Source organism: Ictidomys tridecemlineatus, chromosome 3, assembly GCF_052094955.1.
Source record: "Ictidomys tridecemlineatus isolate mIctTri1 chromosome 3, mIctTri1.hap1, whole genome shotgun sequence".
Lineage (NCBI taxonomy): Eukaryota > Metazoa > Chordata > Mammalia > Rodentia > Sciuridae > Ictidomys > Ictidomys tridecemlineatus.
In genome coordinates this window covers 206,236,799-206,262,629 of record NC_135479.1, presented here as the reverse complement: position 1 = coordinate 206,262,629, position 25,831 = coordinate 206,236,799, and the positions used below count along the sequence as shown (strand labels likewise).

Here is a 25,831-nt window from a genome sequence, read left to right as displayed (position 1 = left end):
ATTGATAATTTTAGAAAACTGCATTGCTCAAAAATCATGACATTTCTTAAGAGTTTGACTCTAATCAATATGCCAGACACTATTTCAGAAAACAAGTAACTTTACAAGGCCCAAGTTTGAGACATACTAACACTTACCCGAGGGTTCCCTCCAGTTGATCAACCAGTCTCATTTTCTTTGCTCCGCCTGTGTGAATGTTTCTACCTGTCAGCATCATGATAAAAGCAGCAGGTGCACCCACCATTTTGGGCGGGCTTTAGGTGTCTCCCTCTCCTGGTAGGATCCCCAGCAAGAATTCAGGGATGACTAATACTGTTTTCCTATCTTTTGTTGCTATTCTGTATTGGCATACAATGACAAACTCAAGTCCTCCTTCCAAGCAAGATCCACTGATGGCAGCTACAACAGATTTTGGGAACTTTCTAAGTTTCTCAAACATTCTCTATCCTTCCTTTGGTATTTGTGTTACTTCTTGCAGAGTCTACAAGAGGCTGACATGTTGATATCAGCACCTGCAAGAAAACAAAACTGGCTTTGATGAGATGAGGTTGGCACTTTAGATTTGATCACTGGCCCTGATTTGATCATTTCCATGAATTCTGATTGTACTTCTTCATTCAGTGTATTTACCTTTGAACTGGGTGAATTAGTGCAAATAACTGTCACATTCTCTTTGAGCCCCAAATTAACATGGGTTCTAGCAAAGCAGAAGACCCTGAAAAGTTGCAGCAAATACAACCTCGGGAGCAGAATATCTTGAAGGCATTGAAGTGTCTAAGGCTGCCAATTGCCCAGGAGGTCACTATCTTGAGCAGGAGAGGACAAAGTAGAGCTGATCTCATTAATTTAATCAACATGTATTGCTTTAAACTATTTCACATGCACTGTTTAGTGTGGTAGCACATGCTTGTAATTCCAGCAACCTGGGAGGCTGAGGCAGGAGGATCATGAGTTCAAAGCCAGCGTCAGCAAATTAGCAAGACCCTAAGCAATTTAGTGAGACCCTGTCTCAAAATAAAAAATAAAAAGGGGGGGCTGGGGATGTGGCTCAAGCGGTAGCGCGCTCGCCTGACATGCGTGGGGCCCGGGTTCGATCCTCAGCACCACATACCAACAAAGATGTTGTGTCCGTCGAGAACTAAAAAAAAAAAAAAATAAGTATTAAAAAATTCTCTCTCTCTCTCTCTCTCTCTCTCTCTCTCTCTCCTCTCTCACTCTTAAAAAAAAATAAAATAAAAAGGGCTGGGGACCACTGGTTAAGCAGTTAAGCACCACTGGGTTTAATTCCCAGTTAAAAAAAAATCATATGCACTACTTTCTAGTACAATGATAGTCAAACTATATTGTGAAAGTTATCTAATAAAATTATTTATTAATTTTAGAGTCATGAATTATGTTTGTTAGTACAAAATGACCAAGCCAGGTGAAAACTTCATGGATCAGCAGAGCTTTTATTCGGTGATGAAATCATGCATATGATGGACCCACTTTCCTGATGGAAAATGAGCCACTGGCCAGAGGGTGATAGCAGCACCTTATATAGGTGATATTAGGTGTTTATACATCTTACACTGAGAGGTGACTTAATTATTGACAGAGCACATCAGTTTGGGCACTCAGGAAACAGGTTTGTGAGAATTTGAAATTTGTTTTACTGAGCAATATTTTTACTTAGGGAAGAATGGAAGTCTGAGGTCAATGTTGAGTGCTTATCTCTTACTCTTCAGGGTCCCATTGTACTGTCACTGGGAACGGTTTTATTTGGGGGAAGGATCAATGCTTTGGCTTCTTCCCAGAGACTGTCATTCTAGGATTGATGGATATCTCCTTCCCAGGGATTGTCCTGTCATTAGGAAAGGATGTATTGGGAAAGGATCAACGTTATCAATGTGTTGCCTTTTTCCTCACTCCTTCTTCCCAGGCCACAGTATTTTAGGGTGTTTTCCATATCTTACAGTGTTTCCATTCAACCTTATACTGTCTCCAGAGACCTTTCCCATAACTTCTCTGTCTTCTTATATTTCTGTATCTTTTTATGACTCATCCTCTTAAAATGAAGCACTGGGTGTGGTGGTGCTGGTCTGTAAATCCTAGCAACTTGGGAAGCTAAGGCAGGACAATTGTAAATTCACAGCCAGCCTGGGCAATTCAGTGAGACCCTGTTTCAAAATTAAATGAATGAGTAGCTGGGCACAGTGGCACATGCCTTTAATCCCACTGATTTAGGAATCTGAGGCAGGAGGATCGCCAGTTCAAACCCAACCTCAACAATTTACTGAGAACCTAAGCAATCCAGCAAGACACAGTCTCTGGTTAAATATAAAAAAGGGCTGGGGATGTGGATCAGTGGTTAAGCACTCCTGGATTCAGTCCCTGGAACAACAACAACAAAAAAAAAGATTTAAAATGAATGAATACATAGATTAATAAAAGGTAGGAAGCATAGTTCAGTGGTAGAGCTCCCTTGGGTTCAATCCCCAGTACTGGAAAAAACAAATCCCACAAATAAACAACAACCCTATGCGCCCCCCTCCCCCCAAAACCAAACAAACAAACAAACAAAAAACAAAACAAAACAAAAAAACAAAACACAACAAGCTTTTGCTTCACAGGCCACAACTTTCTATCAGGCATTTACTAAAAACTGCTACAACTGTTAATATGTATCTCCTAGAGCTCAGAGAATCTCTCAAGGACCAGAGCATTTCCCCAAAATGTAACCATCAAAAGAGTGAGACAATCCCCAAGACCTTTGCAAGGGGACAGAAACCAATTTTAATCATTGCCAGCCTACAAATGCAGGTGCTGTAATCTCATTCATCTAACCTACTCTTTGTTCTTTTTGCTTTTCTTTCTCTAGTGAGCTTCTGTACTTCCCCTTCCTCTAAAAACATCCAAATCAGAATGGAGCCAAGCTCTTTCCCCTACTGCTAGGCATTTTCAGGATTTCCTCATTTTTAAAAAACATTTTTTTAATTGTAGATGGGCACAGTATCTTTGTTTTATTTATGTGGTGCTGAGGATCAAACCCAGTGCCTCACACATAAGAGGCAAGTGCTCAATCACTGAGCTACAACCCCAGCCCAAATTTCCTCGTTTTTAACTGATATGTAAGATGTTTTCCAGAACATGGGGTCATATGAAATACCTTAAAATCTGATTTAAAGATGACCACAAGGGGAACATTTATAAGTATCAGACCAATGGACCAGGAGCTACACAGACTAAAATGAAGAATAAAGAATGAATAAAAACAAGAGGGTACTGAGAGAGCAAATCTGACTATGCCCGTCTAACCTAAAATGATTGCACTGGAATTCTTTTTTTTCTTTTAATGATACTGGGGATTGAATCCAAGGTCTCCTGCATGCTAGTAAGTGCTCTACCATTAAACTGCACCCCAGCTCTGAATTTACATTCTTTTCAAAAGAGAATTATTTCACAGGCAATGTGACGTCACTCTCAAGACATCCTTATCAGAGTATAAGCTAACAGATGCATAAGACTTGCTCCTTTGAGGTCTTTCTTTAAATCCTGTAACTTTATAGAGGAAGAGACACAATATTCTGGGAAGTAGTACATGTTTACAAAACTTCCTTTAGTGTTCTCCATTAGTTTCAGTGGTACAATTGCACTTGTACTCTCAAAAGATGGGAAGTGAATTCCACTATCAGAGTAAGTTCATGAAGTAAATCCTGAGAAAGTAAGAAAAAACTAGAACCCATGGGACCTAGTGGGAAGGATTGCCTGCATTGCTTCTTTTTTGGTAGACAGTTTTTACCTGGACTGCATTGTATTTGTCTAATTTTAGGTGAAGTAGGTCTTTTAGAACAGGTCCTACCAGGCACAGTGGCACTTGCCTGTAATTCCAGTGACTTGGGAGACTGAGGCAGGAGGATTGCAAGTTCCAGGTCAGAAACTTAGAAAGACCCTGTCTCAAAAAAGAAAGAAAGAAAGAAAAAAAAAAAAAAAAAGGGATGGGAGAGTGTAGCTCAATGGTAAAGTGTCTTTGCCTTGGGTTTAATCCTCAGTTGAAAACAAAAACAAGAAAAAATTGATCCTAGTTCATTGCTGAAAAAGGTCCTGAAGTCACAGTCTTGAGAATGTAGGAGAGCCTCTCAAGGTCCTTAAGTAATAGGTTCTTAACAAAACATACAGGTAGATTGATGGCAACATTCCAATTGTATCATGGCATGTGTGGAGTTTTATTTTCTTCTGGATCTTCCTTTAAGGCTGATTTGCAATTTTATTAAGGACTTAGTACATTTAAAACTGATATTAAAGTGGGGTCTGGTGGCACATGCCTATAATTCTGGCAGCTCGGGAGGTTAAGGCAGGAGGATCATAAATTCAGAGCCTAGCAGTTTAGTGAAGATCTAAGCAGTTTAGTGAGACCCCATGTCAAAATATAAATTAAAAAGGGATGGGGATGTGACTCAGTGGTTAAGGACACCTGGGTTTAATCCCTAGTCCAAAACAAACAAACAAACATGATATTAAAATGCTGACATCAGCAACTTAATTCCAACTTTTCAAATGCCCACTCTTTAAAAAAAAAAAAAAGATATTTATTTATTTGTTTTTAGTTACAGGTGGGCTTGATACCTTTATCTTATTATTATTATTATTTTTTTAAATGTGGTGCTGAGGATGGAATCCAGGGCCTCACACATGCCAGGCAAGTACTCTACCACTGAACCACAACTCCAGCCACAAATGCCCACTTTTTTAAAAGCATAACTAAATCCATGTTTTATTCTTTTTGTGGAATAGAGGTTTATAGAATGAGGGGAGAAAATCCCCATTAATTTCTAGAAAAACAACTCAAAGTATATGGCATCCTTACAGAAGGTAAGGAATGGCATATTCGTATATGGAAGTAAACATTTTCTTGTAGGTATTTTTCTGCAACAAAGCTTTTAAAAATCATGGAAGATATTGAAATACTTAATACTGTAAAAAGCAATGAGACTTAAGACTATGGTAGAAACTTCCAGTTGTACCTCCCCAATATCCAGTATAGAAACCACATCTTCTATCCTTCTTAGCAGTGTGGTTAGTTAAGTGACTAATTTTTTAAAATATTTATTTTTTTAGATGTAGTTGGATACACTATCTTTATTTTATCTATTTTTATGTGGTGCTGAGAATGGAACCTAGGGCCTCACACATATTAGGTGAGTGTGCTACCGCTGAGCCACAATCCCAGGCCTTAGGTGACTAATTTTGACCAGCAGAATGAAAGCAGAAATGTCACATGCAGCATTTGGAACAGAATTTTAAAGAGTGGGGGTCATCGTTTTATATTCTCTCTTCTGATCTCTGATCTCGAAGGAATAATGGCATATTTCAAAAGGAAGTTATTCAATAAATATTTATTGAGCACCCAGATTCCAGCACATATGTAAGATCTTAGTAGTTATAGATGAGTTAAACCAGGATATTTTGTGATAATCATATGATAAGTAAAAAAAAATATTTTACTTCACTCTGCCTAAGCAAAATTCCCATCTAAATTTTAATTCCCAACGGTAAAACCTGGATAATGTCTTGTCCCAAAACAAGTTGATCACATTTTATATTCTGCAGAAAATTTAGACATGGCTTCCAAAGGTTATGCAAGTCATGTTGAATATTCAAGAGGTAGTGACTATAGAGAAGACAAATAGAAAGAGATTTGACTTATAAGAAAGCTAAAAGGGCTGGGGATGTGGCTCAAGCTGTAGCATGCTCGCCTGGCATGCGTGCGGCCCAGGTTCCATCCTCAGCACCACATACAAAAAAAAAAAAAAAAACCAAAAAACCAAAAAAACCCCACAAAGATGTTGTGTCCGCCGAAAACTAAAAAATAAATATTAAAAATTCTCTCTCTCTCTCTCTCTCTCCCCTCTTTTCTCTCTCTCTCTCTCTCTCTCTTTTTTTTTTTTTTAAAAAAGAAAGCTAAAAATCTGGGTGGGTGGATAGAAAAAGAACTGTCAGGAAATACTTACCTAGCATGCATGATCCCCAGCACTACAAGGAAATACAAACAACAACAACAACAAATAAAAAAACAATTGTCAGAAGAGTAGTTGTACTGTATAACCAGTATCAGTTGAATATCCTTGGACAAGTAACTTTACCTTCCTAGGATTCGGGTTTTTGTTTGGTTTTGTTTTGTTACTGGGGATTTATCTCACAATTGCTTTACCCCTGAGCTACATTCCCAGACCTTTTTATTTTGAGACAGGGTCTCGTGAAGTGGCTTAGAGTCTCACTAAACTGAAGAAGCTAGCCTGGATCCTCCCTCTTTGGCCTTCCGAGTCTGGAACTACAGGTGTGCACCACCACGCCTCATTTAGGGCTCCAGTTCTGAAAGGTGGGATTAGAAAAGGGCATCGCTAAAATCCTTGAGTTTCTGAGAATCCTCTTGGAGCACGTGCCCTACTCTGGGCACCTCGAGGACAAAGCTCTAGGGCCAGTCTGCAAAGGAAGACCCCCTCCTGTAGACTCGGGTTCCTTTGTGATCTCACAGAGCCTGTGCACTTTGGTCTACACTTAGACAAACCGTAAGGCGCAGGGCCTGGACCGCGACTCTCAGAATCGGGCGAAACAGAAACGATCCCACTCCGCCCCCAGGAGTCCCGCCCCGCCCCGATCCCGCCCCGCCTCTCAGAGTCCGTCCCATGCCGCCCCGGCAGGTCACTTACTGAACGCCGATTGGTCACTGGTGCGCACGGCGCCCCGCCGCGCCCCACCAACGCCCTTTCTCCGCCCCCTAGCGTCCTGCTCCGCCTCTCGGATCTCGCCCCGCCCCCGACAGTCGACTTGCTGCGCGCCGATTGGTCACTGCGGTGCGCACGGCGCCTCGCTCCGCCCCACCGGCGCCCACCCCTAGCGCCGGCCGCAAGGTCCGGGCTCCCGGGGCTGAGGTGGAGCGGGAGGAAGCCGGTCTGCTGCGGCGCAACCTCCTCTTCCCTGCGCGCGCGCCTGGCGTCGGCGTGGTGGCCGGAGGAAGCTGGGTGAGTGCGGTTGGCAGGTCTCAGGCGTCTGGTGAGGGGTACGGGGGAGCTCACTCACGCCTGCTGCCCGAGCGTGGGGAGGTCCCCCCCGCGGGCCCGGCCTGCGAGATGCCGTGGCGCCTCCCGGCCCAGTGTTCCCGGAGCCCGCGGCAGGCTGAGCGGGCCAGCCGAGCACCCGCGAGCCTGCGGGCGGGGCCTTGGTCGCCCCCTCTAGTCCGGCGTCCTCTCCAGCTGACCGTGGCCCTGTTGCCCGGGCAGGCCTCTCCGCCGCGTTCTCACCGACAGGTCGCCTTTCGGGGGAGATTGGAAAGGTGTCCATCTCCTGCCTTTCAGCTTCTCTGGGGATGCGTACTGTCTCCAGGACACTGCCGCAGCCGCGACCCCTCCACGGCCGGAACGAGTGTTGGGGGGCGACTCCAGCCCTTCTGTCCCCTTTCGTTTGCTCTGAACCATTGCTGGGAGTCTGTCAGTGTGTGGTGCACTTTCCTGACTCCATCAGTACGCGAGGCAAGTCCCGAGACGGGGAGGGGGAAATGGAAGAGGAACAAAAGTCTTTTGGGAATTAATCCTAAGTGTTGAGTGTCTTTTAGAGGAGTAGCCGCAGAGCATTGTCACTGTGGCAGTGGCATACTGTAATATTGTTTGGCAACTGACATAATATAAGGACTCATTTCCATATCAGTATGCATACTTCTTTATTTTTTAAAAATGCTGCATAGTATATCACTGTTAAGATATATTCTAATTTTTTTTCTTTTATTTTTTTGGTCTCTTATTCATGTATTTTTTTTGTGTGTGTGTGTGTGTTTTTTAACCAGTAAGTTGGCTTCCGAGTTAACCACTGGAAGGTACTTAAACCTGAAAGGTGAATATTTCACCTTTGGTGATATATCGTACCAAAGCAGTGAGATGGACCGTGCTCGCGTTTTCCCTGCTGCTGCGAGGGGAAGAGGGGGCGCGGGAATTCAAGCCTCGACTGTGTGTATAAGCATTCTCTCTCTCAAAACACCTCTTCTCTCAAACTCTTCACTCTACTTGTACTGGAAATCCCTTTTCTGGGCAATTCCAGAGACTTACTGCCAGGCTTGTCATCCTTTTTCATCATCTTCAATCTCTTATTTGTCTTGTCTTTCAAAGCTGAATAAGTTTCAAATATTGAACATTTTAAACGAGCATAGGGTTGAAAGTCGCCTCGATCTTCAAATGAAAACCAAAAGTTATTTTCAATATTGACGCACAGGAAAAGCAGATTTAATTAGACCGAGGTGAGGATGTATTTTTCCACTTCCAGAGACACACCCTTCCCACCTCCCCATTCCTCTTATACCAAATAACATGGTAGCAGCGTTAACTGCCAGGTCTCTTCTGGGGCCCAAGGAAAGAATTTGTTTTATTTTATCCTTATTTGCTTTTTGAAATGATAAAATTGACATTGAGGTGTAAAACAATTTAAACATTAAGTATAAATAAAAATTTAATATTAAGTATAAATAAAAATTTCAAACAGCATAGAAGTACATCAAATAAGAATTCACCCTTCATATCCCCAATTCCACTTTCCAGGAGGGAGTCATACTAAAATATTGTTTGGCAACTGACATAATATAAGGACTCATTTCCATATCAGTATGTATAATACTTTATTTTTTAAAAATGCTGCATAGTATATCACTATTAAGATATATTCTAATTTTTTTCTTTTATTTTTTGGTCTCTTATTCATGTATTTTTTGGGCCTTGTGCATGTGTGAGGCAAGCACTCTACCAACCGAGCTATATTCCCAGCCTTCATGGATGGTTGGTTGTTTTATTAGAAACCTTCTGTGAAAAATCCTTTTGGCATTGTAGGATAAGTTTCAAGTAGATACTGTAAACTGATTATTGTACTTTTTAGTATAATTTTATTTCTGAAGGAAACTTTAATAACTTTCAAGGTTTTATAATTTAAAAGCAGTAGTTAAGTCTATGTGAGTTAAATGCATTTCTTAGAATCTTTGTGTTCTTTTGTATTTAGAGATTGCATCAGAAAAAACTTTGAGTACTGTGTTAAATAATGGCAAATTTATTAGCCTTGCTACCACTGACTGGTGTTGACAGTAAGGTTCATTTGATCAGCTTGGCAAGAGTGAATAGAGGGGTCTTCCAGGGAGGGAAAATGTGAACTGACATTTTGTCTACATGTATCTTGTGGCAATCCTCTTCAGTTGCTAACAATAACAGAAATAATTGTTCTTTTTAAAAATATATTTGTTATTGGAAAATGTATTTCAAGTACTAAAATGTATATAATTATAAAAACACTTTTGCACTGATCACCATTATATCTGCTACCATATTAAAGAGAAAACATTTGCATTTTTCTTCAGAGGTAGCCTCTATTCTGATTTTTGTGTTAATCTTTCTTGTTTTTTAATATAAGTTTTACATATATACATATATGTAAATGCACATGCTTATATTCATATAAACATAAATGTGCATGTATATGTATACATAAATGCACATGCATACATCCATGTATATTCTAAATAGTATAGGTTTTTTTTTTTTTTTTGGTTCTTGGGGGTTGAATCCAGGGGTGCTTAACCACATCCTCAGCCCCCCTTTTTTTTTATATTTTACTAGAGAGTGGGTCTGGATGAATTGTTAAGTGCCTCATTAAGTTGCTGAGACTGGCTTTGAACTTGTAATCCTCCTGCCTCAGTTTCCCAGCCACTGGGATTATAGACATGCCAATGCACCTGGTGTATCATTAGTTTTGAATGAATAGTGTTAAAAAAAAACTCTCATTATGAGCATGTTTCAAAATTTAATTTAGCTGTTAGTAAGAGTTAAATTTAAGAGGTGGTTTTAAGAGGATTAAAGGAATAAATATTAAGTCCCTTGGGAAAGGAATGTCCATAGAATTACTAATTAGATATAACAGGTTAATGTTCTACAGGGCAACAAAATCACAATGTTTTGGGATCAGTTTTCTCCACCAGGCTATAAAATCATAATAGCTTATTAATTTCTGCAGGGAGGTTAGAGTGACTTATTAATAGTGGATTGTTCATTAAACAAACTATGATAACAAAGTTACATTTCCCAGAGTACAAATGAAGTCCAATCAGGCTTATTAGAAAATGGTATAGCTTCCTAAATTTGGGGTTAAATTTTTGATTTATAATAATAAATTCAAACTTTCCTGAGGGAACAGTATTGTCATTATTAGATAAAAGAAAAGAATGAGCTGAAGAGAATGGCTTCAGCTTCCCTGACTTATAGGGGCACTTTCTGAGGAAGTTGGGGTTTGAATTATGAGGGAGTCCTAGGAAACAGAGTTCACCCCAGTCAGGGCATCTGGAGTGCTCTAGTGTGGACCAAGTAGTGGAAGGACAGCAGAAGGAGTAGTCTGCTCTGCATTTGTTTTATAGCTCACCATGGCCTACCTGAGTTATCAGGGCTAGTCAAACTGCACCTGTGTGGGGGGAAGTGACTGGCCATTGCTGGTGCAGCTTGCAGGCTGCAGGAAAGGAGGAACTGCATTAGCATGTGCTCAAGATCAAGCCAACCCTGCCCAGTACAGACAGGAATCTGGGCCATGTTCAGGGGCATGCAGTCCTCAAGTTAAAAGCTTCCAGAGCAGCCAGGACATTGCACTGCTTCCATCTGACCTGATTATTCTCTGATTCTGGGGCACAGCTGGGATTCTCTTTAGCCCTCCTGTGTTGGGTCTTCCTGTGTCCTGTATTTTTAAGTTTTACTTATTTATTTTTTATTGATTTACTCTCTCTAGTAGAGCTCAAACTCTACCAGCATCTTGACAAGAAGTTACATATTTTTGGCACCTTTGCATCGAAGAATATGATTTGAGCTATCCTCATACTTGATCGATATTTTGGAGGGCAAAAAAATTTTTGGTGGTAGTAATTTTTCTCCAGAGTTTGGAAGTTATTGTTTGGTTGTAATATTGCTTCTAGGTTGCTGTTGAGAATTCCAGGCCAGTATTATTCCTGAATCCTTTGTGACTCATTTTTGTTTTTGTTTTTCCTGTATAGAATCCACATTTTGATATTCACGTGTGTGTGTGTGTGTGTGTGTGTGTGTGTGTGTGTGTGTGTGTGTACCTACCTGGGGATTGAACTCAGCGGCACTCAACTACTGAGTCATATCCCTAGTCCTATATTGTATCTTATTAGAGATAGGGTCTTATTCAATTGCTTAGCGCCTCACTAAATGCTAAGTCTGCTTTGAACTTCAGGATCCTCCTGCCTTAGCCTCCTGAGCCACTGGGATTACAATTGGGCTCAGTGCCTTGATGTCTGTGTTTTGAAACTTAAAATGATGCATGGGTCTCTTTTCATCCATTAGGTGAGATAGATATTCAATGGACCCTTTAAATACTGGAAACAGACCACCTCTTCTGGGGAAACATTCTTGAAATATTTTGTTGATTATTTTTTTTCCTTGTATTTTCTCTTTGGAAATACTTTGTCATTTATTTTATTTTCTTTTTTTCCAGTTTTTTTTAAAAATTGTACTTTGTCATTTATATGTGAGCTTTTTGTAATAGTCTTCTAATTTCTTAACCTGTTTTTTTTCTCTATTTACTGCTGTATTTTCTTTCTTTATTTTAATATTTATTTATTTTTTAGGTATAGATGGACACAACACAATGCCTTTATTTTTACGTGGTGCTGAGGATCGAACCCGGGTCCCGCCTGTGCTAGGCGAGCGTTCTACCACTGAGCCACAATTCCATCCCTACTACTATATTTTCTTAACTCTTATTTTCTCTTTCTGTTTGGATTTTAAAAAAAAGTTTGCACTGTCTTGTTTTAAATTCCAAAGGTATTGTTTTTAGTCTCAATGTTTCTTAGGATAACATTGTTTCTTTTCCCTGAGGTTAAAGTTATTTAAGTTTTCTCTTCCTGCATGATTTGTTCCAAGCTGCTTTATTATTATTATTATTATTATTATTATTATTTTTTTTTAATCATTCCTAGGGATTGATCCCAGGGGCTCTTTATTACTGAGCTATATCCTTAGTCCCATTTATTTATTTATTGTACCAGAGATTGAACCTGGGGCATTTAACCACTGAGCCACATTCCTAACTCTTTTTATTTTTTTAAACATTATTTAGTTGTTGATAGACCTTTATTTTATTTATTTATATGCAGTGCTGAGAATTGAACCCATGTCAGGCAAGTGCTCTACCACTAAGCCACAGCCATAGCCCCCTTTTTAATTTTTATTTTGAGACAGGGTCTTGCTAAATTGCTTAGGGCCTCACTGAGTAGCTGAGGCTGGCTTTGAACTTGAGATTCTCATGCCTCAGCCTCCAAAGCTGCTAGGATTTAATTTATTTTTTATTTTGAGATAAAGTCTCTATGTTACCCAGATTGGTCTTGAATTTGCCACCCTCCTACCTCAGGCTCCTGAGTAGCTGGGATTACAGGCCTGCAATAAATAGCTCCTGGTTCCCAAGCTGCTTTTTTTCCTCTGTGTGTCTCATGTATTAAAGGTTTCCTTAGGTGCATAGTAATTCTTGACTCTGTTTATGAATAAGAATAGGGGACTAAAGAGGGTGATAGCCAGCTCTGAGGGAATAGATGAGGTTTTTTTTTTTTTTTTTTTTAAGACAGTGAGAGAGAGAGAGAGAGAGAGAATTTTTAATATTTATTTTTTAGTTCTCGGCGGACACAAGATCTTTGTTGGTATGTGGTGCTGAGGATCAAACCCAGGCTGCACGCACGCCAGGCGAGCGCGCTACTGCTTGAACCACATCCCCAGCCCAGATGAGGCTTTTTAGCTGTGTGTTTCACTGCAGTGATATGGCTTGGTGATAGGTTAAGGAAACCCTGTTACCAGTATGTTTATACCCTGTTTCTTAAGGTCGTCACATTCTCAAGAGAAGCATTTCCTTGGCTGGTTGGAGGGAGAGGATCTGGCTGCCAGTCTCCTGAGCAGACAGAGGCTGAGACTGTCTCCATTTAGCATATAGTCCCTTATGTCTAATTTTCAGTGTGATACCTGCATTGTCTGTTGGATCTGGTATTTCCCAGTCCAGAATACAAGAAATAAGAAAAAAACCCCACTTGTCAGTTGCCAACTCCATGAAGAGAGAAGGAGAAGTTGCCAAGTTGCTGAGGCTGGCCTCAAACTTGTGATCCTCTTGCCTTAGCCTCCCGAGTTGCTGGGATTGTAGGTGTGCACCACTGTGCCAGCAGGAGTTGATTTTTTTTTTTTTAAACTCCCTTTACTGTAGTTTTAGTGCCGTTTCAGGAGTGAGCAAAAATGAGATGCGTATATGTAATGTACCATGTTCAACCCGAAACCGTACAGGTTTTTCTTCAGAGTTCTGGTAATGCTGTCAGGAACAGAATGCCTTCTACAAAGCAATCATGTGTCTGTTTGTGGTCTTTTGTGCTTGACTGACAGGATACAGTGCCCACATGTGCTCTCTGTTCTCATTAATTTTCACTTTCTGAGGAGCATGTGACCATTACTCCAGTTTACATACCAGAAGACTGGGGGAACTTTGAAGCTTGAATAATTCCTGGCACATGATTAGTCCAGGAAGAATGGAGTGGATGAATAAACCTGCGAGGAGGCACAGCAGGGAAGGAGGCTGTGGCTAGCAGTGAGCCTAGGTTGGCATCAACTGTAAGGATCATGCTTTTAGCTTCCTGAAGGTGTTCGTTTCTTTGAGCTCTTTAGAAATATTCTTCCTGTAGATCTTTTCTGAATCCATCTTAATGACTTTGCTTTCCCAGTACTATTCCCCAGTAGGGTTCCCTTTTGCCTATGTGGGTTAAAAACTGTAAACCTGGGACCAGTTTCTCTGAACTAAGCAACTCCAGAGGATTCAAAGATGACTAAGCAGAGCTCCACCTAGGGAGTCAGGAAAGGATGTCCTTGGTGAGTAAATTGAATAATTTTGCTCTGGCTGGATCAGCTCTTGGATTATATAGTAGTCATCTGCATTGCTGTGGTAATTCTGTTTTTTCCCCCTACCTTTTTCCTTTTATTTTATTTTATTATTTTTTTAATGGTAGTTGGACACAATACCTTTATTTTATTTATTTATTTTTATGTGGTGCTGAGGATCGAACCTAGGACCTTGCATGTGTGGGAGGCCAGCACTCTAAGGCTGAGCCACAACCCCAGCCTCCCCCCCACCTTTTTATTAAAAAATAAAACAAAACATTGAAACATTCGGAGTAGTTTACTGAAAGAACAGTAACTTTGACATTGTTAATATCTTACCACATTTGGTTTACATTATTATTATTTTCCTAAACTGTGTGATAGAATGTTGCTGACATTGTCAGCATGCGTGATTTACTCCTTGCTACAGCTTTTGAATTTGGGGTCTGTAATGAGGTGACAGTCTTGATGATTTCTCAGTTACTTTTGAGGTTCTTCTTGATGTCTTGGTGAATAACACCTGGCTTCCACTGAGAGGACTGTTCTCTACTAATTTCCTTATCTGATGGTCACTTGACCACACCCTTGTTTTCTCTTACTAATTTTTTTCTGTATGGATAGGCTGAGAAAATTTTCTGTTTTTAAGTTCTGCTTGTTTTTGGTTAACAATTCCATTTTTAAGTTATCTTTGTCTTTGTACATTTTAGTATAAGCACACCAGAGACACCAAGTAACATTGTCAACATTGCTTAGAAATTTCCTTAGCCAGCTCCCTCTGTCCCAGGTACTCAGGAGGCTGAAGCAGGAGGATTTTTTTGAGCCCAGAAGTTTGATGGCAGCCTGGACAACATAGCAAGAATCTGTTTTACCAAAACAAAATCACATTTTTCTTAGTCAAATACTCACAACCTTTACTTTCCATAAAACACTAAAATAAAAACATAATTTAACCAAGTTCTTTTTTTTTTTTTTTTTGGTACTGAGAATTGAACTCAGTGGTACTTGACCACTGAGCCCCAGCCCCAGCCCTATTTTGTATTTTATTTAGAGACAGGGTCTCACTGAGTTGGTTAGTACCTTGCTGTTGCTGAGGCTGGCTTTGAACTGGTGATCCTCCTGCCTCAGCCTCCCTAGCCACTGGGATTATAGGTGTATGCCACTGTACCTGGCAAACCAAGTTCTTTGATACTTTGTAGTAATGATTGCCTTTCCTTTATTGTCCCATGATAGGTTTCTCATCTATGTCCAAGATATCAATGGAATGGTCCTACTGTCCATATTTCTGCCAACCTTCTGTTCATAACCCCTTTTCCCACTGCAGAAAATTGAGGCTCTGTTGCAACACTCCTCTTCCTTCTGAGCTTTCACTAGTCAAAGAATGGTTCATTGTGACAAGGTAACTTTTTTGCAGCATGCACCTCCAAACTTTTAGCCTTTCCTCTTACCCATTTCCACAGCTGCCTTCACATTTTTAAGTGTTACAACCATTTCCACTTTTTGGCTTTCTGACTTAGTCCATTTGGGCTGCTATAACACGATACCATAAACTGGGTAACTTATAAGTAACAAATTTACTTTTCATAGTTCAGAAGACTGGGAAGTCCAAGATCAAGGTGCTGGAACATTTGGTGTCTGGTGAAGGCTGGCTGGTTCATAGACAAAGCCATCTGATTGTATCCTCATGTGATGGAAGCTTGAAAGGATCTCTTGGTGGGCCTCTTTTTTTTTTTTTTTTTTTTTTAAGACACTAATTCGACTTATGAGGGCTCTACCCTTCTGACCTAATCACTCCTAAAGGCCCCCATCTCCCTATACCATCACCTTGGGTGAGGGTTAGGATCTTCATATTTGAAATTTGGGGGCATACCAACATTCAGACATAGCAATAAATTTATAAACAAGGCAATTTTCTTTACAAACTCACAGTTCTACCATTATTACATCCAAGGAAATAGTTCTGTAGTATTCTCTGATGTCTTACCTGTGCTCAGATTTCCCTCATTGACTGAAGACTGTCTTTAAAATAATTTTTGTTGAACCATGATCAGTCAAGGTTTACACAGTTCATTTATTAATAGTGTGTTTTTGACATACATGAAATTAATGATGAAATCCTTTGAAGTTTCTACCTCATATTGCTCTTGGAGATTGCTCTATTACCAGAGAGATACCATGCTTTGAGCCTTAACAATGGAAGGGACCCTGGAGGTAATTTGGTGCAATGATTACTGTACTTTGCTGATCATTAGTGAGGGGAATTTTCCAAATTGGGAAATTTAAAAATATGGAGTTTTGTTCTTATTCCTGACTTTCTGATCTTTTAAGGGAGAGTTCCATTTACCCTCTGCCCCCAACACACACACACACACATACACACACACACACACCTTTTTTTTTCTTTCACTTAAAATTTTGCTCATGAGTGTAAACATAGCCTGGTACAGTGGTCCATGGACCTATATGGAGACAACTGGTTTAGAGCAACCCCTGGTCAGGCAGTGTTGTACAGTTAGCAAATGTCAGAGCCAGGACTAGAAGCAGGGCTTCCCATGTTCATTCCTCCCCCGCCCCCAAGTGTTTGAGTTCTCTTTGTTGAACATACACATTAGATAATTACTTTGCAATATGATGACTGTACAATTTTTAAAATAAATGAATAAATGAACAAAAACCTCTCAGAAAACCACCCATCAAAGCATTTAAGCTATGATGCCTGTGGTTTGATATGAGTCCTAAAGGTTGAATTGGAAGTTTGCCTGTAGATACAAAATGAAAGGGGCATTCCAAGGAAGGGGAGCTCTGTGTGTGTGTCTGTGTGTAAAATATATTTTGAAAATACATATTTATGTATATAAGGTATTTCGCAGTTTGCTTCACTAAAAGTAAGTATTCAACAAATAGTGTGCCTTCTTCTTACTATTTCTTTATGATTGCAGTAGAGAGTATGTCGAAGTAGTGGGAGTTAGGAACATCATATTAAGGGAAGAATATTAAGTACTCTGTTTATATTATATTAGACTTTAGCTTATAGGCTGTGGCAAATTTTGCATGGATGCATGATCCAATTTGAGATTTAGAGAGAAAATTCTGGTAACATATAGACTTGGAAGCAGGGAGGATGATTTTAAGAAATAATGTGTTTGAGTATAGTGTCACAGCAAATTTTTTTGTCACCAAAATGATGTTTCTTATTTCTAGTTTTTTTAAGTGGTCAGTTTATTGATGATGATGATGATGATTGGGTATGGGGACTGAACCTAGGGGTGTTTGCCACTGAGCTACATTATTAGCCCTTGTGTTTTTTTTTAATTTTTAGACAGGGTCTCACCAAGTTGATGAGGTTGGCCTTGAACTTGTGACTCTCCTGCCTCAGTTTCCCCAGTTGCTGGAATTACAGGCATGTGCCACTGTACCCAGCTGAGGGAAAATTCTTTTATGTAAAAACAGACTCCCTTATTTAAGTAACCAAATTTTAGGCCAAAAAAGGATTTAAGCCATTTTATCAGTTTGTTAAATTGGAATTAGACACTATGGCATAATATTGTTCTTTTCCTGTTAGAGTCATTTTTTTCACCATCAGCTTATTTATTATTATTTTTTTTAAGAGAGAGATAGAGAGAGAGAGAATTTTTAAATATTTTTTAGTTTTTGGCAGACACAACATCTTTGTTTTTGTATATGGTGCTGAGGATCGAACCCAGGCCGCACGCATGCCAGGCGAGCGCGCTACCGCTTGAGCCACATTCCCAGCCCTTATTTATTATTTTTAATTGACAAATCGTACTTGTACATGTAAATTGTTAGTTTAAAAAGCTTAGTGATAAAGTAGACTTTATTTCTGTCATAGAATAAGGCATGTATTGCATTTCACTCTGTGAAAATTTTAATAGACTTAGTCATTCAATATCTACTTTATGTCAGGTACTGTGGGAGGCTCTGGGAAAATATGTGAGTAGTAATGGAGTTGGACTATTCTCCATGGAGAGGTAGGTGTTAAATAATAAAATTAAGAATGAAATAATAGAAGGGGAGTCCATCTTCTCATGGAATCAGAGGTCATGGAAATCAGTATCTTCTTTCACTTGGATAATTTCAGTAGTCTCTTAACTGGTCTTTCTCTTTCCACTCTTCCCCCTAGAGTCTTTTCTTCCCACAACAGCCAAAGGGATTATTTTAAATGTAAGTGCTCTGCTCAGAACCTTATGACTCCTTACTTTAGTCAGTAAAAACCAGAGTTCTCACAGTGGCCTGCAAGGCTCTGTAATGATGTGTGACCTCTCTGATCTCATCATTTTCTTCTACTTTTTCCTCTCATTGACTCATCTCAGCCACACTGGCTTCCCTGTTGTTCCTTGCCTAACCAGGCACTATGACCTTAGGGCTCTTGCCCTGGCATTTATTCTCTGCAGATCTTGATAGGATTAACTCCCTCCTTACCTTCAGGTCTTGGCTTAGGTATTATTTTCTCAATGTGACCTTCCTTGGCTGCCAGTTTGGCATTTCATCTGTCCACTCTACCACTATACATCCAGTCCCCCTTACTCTGCTCTGTCCCTGCCCTGCTCCCATCCCAGTGGCATTAATCACCTGCTCACATGATCTATAATTTATTATGTTTTCTCTCTTTCTCCTTCTTAATAAGTTCCTTAAAGCCAGTGCTTTATGTCTGTTCATTGATGAACCTTAAGTGCCGAGAACAGTTCCTGAAATATAGTAGGCACCCTGAATAAATGTTGAGTGAATGAATGTTAAGAGAAAACTGGTATTTGCCGAAAATGGACTTCTCAGCTGTCATTTACATATGAGTGAAAGTTAATTAGGTGAGCTGGGGATGGAAGGGTATCAAACAGATAGCATGGGTTTTAGATGGGGTGATTTGGCAATTATGAGGCACTAAGAGAAACCAGTGTTACTAACTAGAGGAAAGAGAAAATTTATTATGAGGAAGGACAAAACTCTGGAGTTTTTGTCTTTATGTTAAGTTAGATGAGAAGACAATTAAATGTTTTAAGCAGGAGGAAGATAACCAGATTTGTTCTATTTTATAAAAAGTCATTCCAGCTGCAGTATGGAGGACTGATTGATGAGGGCAGCAGTGCACATAGAGAGGTAAGTTGGGAGGCTATTGTAATAGGACAGATGAGAGAGACTAGTACTCAGGTCATGGTGGTGGTGGAGATGGACAGAAATTAAATTAGACTCCAGAAATATTTAGGATGTATCAGGTGGTAGATTGGATGTGAGAGTTGAGAGAGAAATAGCAAGGAAGATGCCTGGGTTTCTAGCTTGTGTAACTGAGTGAATGGTGGTTCATTCATTGTAGAGAAGCCGGAGTAGGGTCATGTTTGGAAGAGAATTGAACTCAGGTTTAGACACATTGATTTTAAGATGATTTTGAGACAGACAAGATGTCAAACAGGCAGTTGAATGTATGAATCTGGGACTGGGAGTTTAAAGTTACAAACCATTGAGAAACAGTGGAGGGGAGGAGTCACCAAATAATCTACATTTTTTTAGTAATTAAAAGTTGTTAAAAAAAAGATACTTCTGAGGGCAGTTATAAAATAAAGTCTCTTGAAAAATTCACACTATCTTTTACTTTGATTTTTAATGTAAATTTTTCACACAAATTGGGGTGCTTGCTAATTTTTTTCTTTTTTTTTTGTGATCTACAATTCAGTAGGTAAGTATTCCCTGAGATTAAATATGTAAAATGTTTTTTAAAAAAGTCCTTAGATCTCTGAATAATTAATGTTGTTAGATTTTAAGACCTATAAAACATTCACATTGGGAGTGCTTAGAAACTAGGTTTATACCTAACTCAAGAAGAAAACTGTGTTCTTCAGATTGTGCCGGCAAGGTTTGATTCAGCAGTAATCATCAAGGTCATTGCAGACTGCTGTCTTCTCTTTCCAAGTGCTTACAGTGTTCCTTTAGATAGGGGATATTTCTTTTCTTGTTCATGTTCTTCTACTGTCTTCATTATAGGCAAGACACTAACTGTCTCCCCATGAAATCTGAAATGAGAGAAATGCTGTGACACTATACCTGATGGATGCCAATAGAGTGTTATGGTCATGAGCACAGATTTTGGAATCACATGTGAACTTTAGTGGAAAGCCTGCTTTTCCCCTTGCTAACTGTGTGACCTTGGCAAGCTAACTATTCTCTAAACCTTTTCAATAATGTGAGGATAATAATAATAACTGACTAAGGAATACTCATGTAAAGAATATTTCTAAGAAGAGAGGAGTGGCCTGTAAAGAGCTTGGCTTCTGTAAACAACCTATAACTAATAGTCAGTGCTGGTGGTAGTAACAGTAGTAGTGGGAAGATATAGATTCTATTTTATCATAGTTTTTTTTTGGGGGGGGGTGTATGGGGGGTTTTGAACTCAGGCACTCAACCACTGAGCCACATCCCCTGTCCATTTTTGTATTTAGAGACAGGGTCTCACTGGGTTGCTTGGTACCTCACATTTGTTGAGGCTGGCTTTGAACTCACGGTTCTCCTGCCTCAGCTGGCTGAGGTGCTGATCCCAGGCATGTGCCACACGCATGGCTTAGATTCTGTTTTGTTGTTTGATTAAATTTGTTTTGCTCTGGCTGTGTAGACCAGTATCTTGAATTATTTTTCTATTTTATTATTGCATTGATTTTTTGTAACAGGTTTTTAAAATTGTTTTTAGTTGTTGATGGACCTTTATTTATTTATTTGTATGTGGTTCGTAGTATCAAACCCAGTGCCTTACACATACTAGGCAAACATTCTACCATTGAGCAACAACCCCAGCCTTGTAACAGATTTTTAAATGATAAAATTATAATTTAATTTTAAAAAGTGTTAACTGGTTGTTGTACTAGCATGTAAATCCCCTGATGACGAAGACTAAGTTTTATTAATCTTTATTTCCCCCCTGTGCCTTGCCCATAGGAGACATTCTGTAAATATCCAGAACATGCTCTTGAGGAGCTTTTGCTGATTTAATGTTTGTGAAGGTCTCCTCTCATGCTAGACACATACTAATTCAAGGAAGACAGGAAATTTTGAGAGGTAAACACTGATTTGAAACCCAATCCTCTTCTACCTTTTCTCCTTGAGATACCTTAGCTACCTTCATGTTTTCAGGTATTGCTTTATTATTGAGAACCTTTATAATCTTTATCTCTGCCTTAAACCACTCTTTCAAATTTCAGTTGTCCTCTGTACATCCCCGTACTGCATGTCCTTCATTAATATCAACTATATCACTCCCCATCTAACTCTCCCATTCTCCCTCTTAATAGTTCCCCGCCCCACTTTTTCCCCCCCAATTAGAGCATTATAGTTATATATAGTAGTTGGGTTCATATTCAGAAAATCATACATGCATGGTGTTTGATTTATTCCATTTCAGTCCTTGTTCCTCCACTCCCTATTTTAATTAATGGTCTTTCACTAGCCTCTGGACACCTAACCAAGAAACCTAATGTCTTTTTAACTTCTTCCTGCCTATTGCTAACACCTCTTAATATATATATATTTTTTTTTTGAGAGAGAGAGAGAGAGAGAGAGAGAGAGAGAGAGAGAGAGAGAGAGAATTTTTTTAATATTTATTTATTTTTTTTAGTTTTCGGCTGACACAACATCTTTGTTTGTATGTGGTGCTGAGGATCGAACCCGGGCCGCATGCATGCCAGGCGAGCGAGCTACCGCTTGAGCCACATCCCCAGGCCCCTCTTAATATTTTTCTAAAGCATTTTCCTTAGTTTGTACAACTTGGTCTCAGTTTGCATTCTTATTTTCTCTACGTCCAGAACTATGGCAGGTGTCTCTTTAACATTCCTCTTCAGTTCCTCCTTGCTGCCACCAAAATTCTCTTCTGAATTATAGATCTGATCCTGTCACTTCCTTGCTTATAGACCTTGGTGGTTTCCTGTTGCTCAGAGCAAGCATCCACAAACTGTAACCCATGGGCAGCTCTGGCCTTCTACTATTTTTGTAAAGGCAGTCTTTATTAGAATACGCCACATTCATTTCTTCATGTTTCCCATATGGCTGCTTTCACACTATGACAGCAAAGTTGAATAGTTGTGACAGATTATATGGCCAACAAAAACCTAATGTGTAAACTATTTGGTTCTTTATAGAAAATGTTTGCCAAGCCCTGACTTAAGAGGATATAGTTCAGATTTGAGGAGGCTTCCAAACAGGTCATTGTCACTTTCCACAGTTAACTTAAAGTCCATCCTATTCTTCTGTGTCTATATAATTCCACATATTTTATTTTTTTGTTATCAGACAAACTCCTGTTCATGCTTCAAAACCCAGGTCAATTAGTTCTTTCCTTATCAAACTTTCTTCAACTCTTACTGGCAAGTAGTGTTCTCTAACCCCCCACCCCCAGAACTGGGGATCAAACCCAGGGCTCTTTACTGCTGAACTATGTCCCCAGCCCAATTTATTTTATTTCATTTCATTTTGGTACTGAGGATTGAACCCAGGGGTATTTTACCACTAAGCTACATTTTGAGCTCTTTCTGTATTTATTTCAAGAGAGTCTCACCAAGTTGCTAAGGGCCTTGCCAAACTGCCATCCTCCTGTCTCAGGTTCCTGAGTTACTGGGATTTAGGTATGCACTACCATGCCTGGCTCCTTTTTATTTTCTGTTTTGGGATATGGTCTTGCTAAATCCCTCAGGCTAGTTTGTAATCTTTCTGCCTCAGCTTCCTGAGTCACTGGTATTGCAGGAATGTACTACCATGCACCATGCCCTGCTAATAATTAAAAAATTTTTTCTATTATAGTAGTTTAAAAATTATAGCACATAGTATATGTCTATTATACCCATATTATAAGGCAATTATTTGCTATTCTGACAATGTCTCTGACTATTCTCTATGTGACTATCTTTTTAAAAAATATTTTTAAAGTTCTTGATGGACTTTTATTTTATTTATTTGTTTATATGCGGTGCTGAGAATTAAACCCAGTGCCTCACGCATGCTAGCAAGTGCTCCACCATGAGCCACAACTCTAATCCTACATTGACTATCTTACTCATTTTTTTATACTCAGTGCCTTACAATACTAGTATCATTGAACAACTAATGGTGAGAGATGAATGAACAAAGATATGGTATTAAAGAAGTCTGATTAAATAACATGAATTAGATATATTATTTGGGTTCTCATGCATAGAAGATTACTCAGATCATGTTTGTATATTAATGGTTATTTTTTCTTCTTACCTTTTGCAAGTTTCTTTTTTCCCCCTAAACTGAGTTTTTGAAAGTGGAATTCTGACAATTGAATCACTTAAAATGCCCTTTAAGAAGGACTTGTGTTTCCTTTAATAAAGTGTTGGCTCTCAGTAATAGGTATTGCAGGGCAGGCAGCACCTCATCAGGGTAATTTTTCCTGTTCAGTAGGGGATAAGCCACCTGAGAAAATAATGTCTGAAGTAATTAGGGAAGAAATAAAAGACAAAGTCAGAATTATAGATTTAAGGGAGTACCTGATAGGATCTTCCAGTCCATACAGGAGCTGGAACAGAGCAATTAGAAAATGGCTCCGGTGGCTTATTTAAGGGGGTACATCAAAGGCAGGGATAAGGTTTCAGGGGTGTAGTCTTGCTTCATGATGTATTGCAGTCAACAGGTTGGTTGGTATCTTGGCAGGCCACACCCATCTCTGAGAGGCTGTGTGGCTACAGCATGTCACCCTATCTGGGGTGCTGTGTGGGACCTGACAGAGCTGAATGGAAATTCACATGTATCTGGGTGGTCTTAACCAGCAGGATTGTCACTGGAGGTTCCCAGATACCAGGTTTTCCTATTCACTGGCTATGATGTGGGTTTGGTCCACACATAGCCCAAGATGGCTCTTGACAAATAGAAATAGTTACTGTCTAATGTATTATAAGACTTGAGTCAGCTTTCCATCACCTTGACAAAATAACCTGAGATAATCACTTAAGAAAGTTTTATTTTGACTCATAGTTTCAGAGATTCCAGTTCATGGTTGCTTGGCCCTGTTGCTTTGGGCCTGTGGCAGCAAAGTATATCATGGTGGTTGTGGGTAGTGGAGGAGGCTGTTCACTTCATGGTAGCCAGGAGACAAAAGAGAGACTGGAAGAGCTGGGGTTCCACTAACCCCTTCATGGGCATGCCCCTCCCAATGACCTAACTTCCTGTCACTGCCTCCTAAAAGTTTTACCACTTCCCAGTAGTGCTAAATTCTGGGGACCAAGTTTTCGACACATGGGCCTTTGGGCCTTTCAAGGTAGTTTGGATCTTTTTAAGATAGCAACCACTGATCCAGTTCAATAATTTCTTTTTTGATTGGTCAGAGTCAGTTTTGTGAGAGAGCATACAAAGAATTTCCTTGATCTATAAAAGTCTTTTTAAGTTTATAAAAAGCAATTGTAGATGTATTATGCCATACGGGAGGCTTCTGGGCAGGTTGCAGATGAGAAGAATCACCTAGTTCATTGTGTTAATTATGGTAACTTTTAAAAACTTTGTATTTTTGGGCTGGGGATGTGGCTCAAGCGGTAGCGCGCTCTCCTGGCATGCGTGCGGCCCGGGTTCGATCCTCAGCACCACATACCAACAAAGATGTTGTGTCTGCCGAGAACTAAAAAATAAATATTAAAAATTCTCTCTCTCTCCCTCTCTCTCCTCTCTCACTCTCTCTTTAAAAAACAAACAAACAAACAAACAACAAAAAAAAAACTTTGTATTTTTTAAAAAACATAATTCATTAGCCGGGTGCTCTGTCACACACCTATAATCTCAGCGGCTCTGGAGGCTGAGGCAGGAGGGTCACAAGTTCAAAGCCAGCCTCAGCAAAAACAAGGCCCCAAGCAACTCAGTAAGACCCTGTCTCTAAATAAAATACAAAATAGGGCTGGGGATGTGGCTCAGTGGCCGAGTGCCCCTGAATTCAATCCCTGGTACCCTCCCCTCCCCCAAAAAATATAATTCATGTTTAGCATAGCAAAGTTCAAAAATATGCAAATAAAAAGCAAAAGAAACACTGATCCTATCAGTCACTTATATAATAACATGAAAGTACTGGTGTTTATCCTTCCTTATTTTCCCAGTGTTTACACATATATATGTTTGTGTGTTTATATATAAATACTATTAATTTTTTTCCTAAAAAGAAAATAATGCAATAGATAGCTATATATTTCCTGCTTTTAGAACTACTTATAATAGATTCATATATTGAAAATGAATTTCATTTTTATGATCTTTTTCTCAATATCATTCATTACCACCCTTATATTATTAAATGTATTTTTAGTTGTAGTTGGATACAGTACCTTTATTAGACTTATTTATTTTTATGTGGTGCTGAGGATTGAACCCAGGGTCTGCTCGTGCGAGGGGAGCGGTCTACCACTGAGCTACAATCCCAGCCCCTAAATGTTATCTTTATTTTGTTTATTTTAATTGTAGTTGGACACAGTATCTTGATTTTATTTATTTATTTTTATGTGGTGTTAAGGATGGAACCCAGCGCCTTCACATGCTAGGCGAGCATTCTACTGTTGAGCCACAACCCCAGCCTCTTTTTTTTTTCTTAATATTTATTTAGTTGTAGAGGGACACACTATATCTTGTTTATTAATTTATTTTTTATGTGGTGCTGAGGATCAAACCAGTGCCTCATACATGCTAGGCAAGCACTCTGCTACTGATCTACAGTTCAGTCCCTTATTAAGTCTTTTCTAAAACAAATTTTAAGCCTACATTAAGTAAACTATTTAAATTTTTTTTTAAAATATTTTTTTAATTGTCAATGGACCTTTATTTTATTTACATGCGGTGCTGAGGATTGAACCCAGTGCCTCACACATTCTAGGCAAGTGTTCTACCACTGAGCCACAACCCTAGCCCTGAACATTTGATCTATTATTGAACAT

At 39.4% G+C, this 25,831-nt stretch overlaps 1 protein-coding gene across 5 annotated transcripts in view; it reads left to right on the top strand.

Moving 5' to 3' along the window:
• The first annotated feature begins 6,842 nt into the window (after positions 1-6,842).
• Positions 6,843-25,831, top strand: part of Tmem50b (transmembrane protein 50B) — a 59,295-nt gene continuing 40,306 nt past the window's right edge. For 3 of the 5 annotated variants that reach the window (XM_078044560.1, XM_078044557.1, XM_005323524.5), the window contains exon 1: positions 6,843-7,001. The gene's annotated coding sequence lies outside the window, so the exon portion shown is untranslated. Of the gene's footprint in view, positions 7,002-15,501; positions 15,627-20,849; positions 20,970-25,831 lie in introns of those variants that run through there. The other 2 variants (XM_078044558.1, XM_078044559.1) reach the window with 2 other exon arrangements.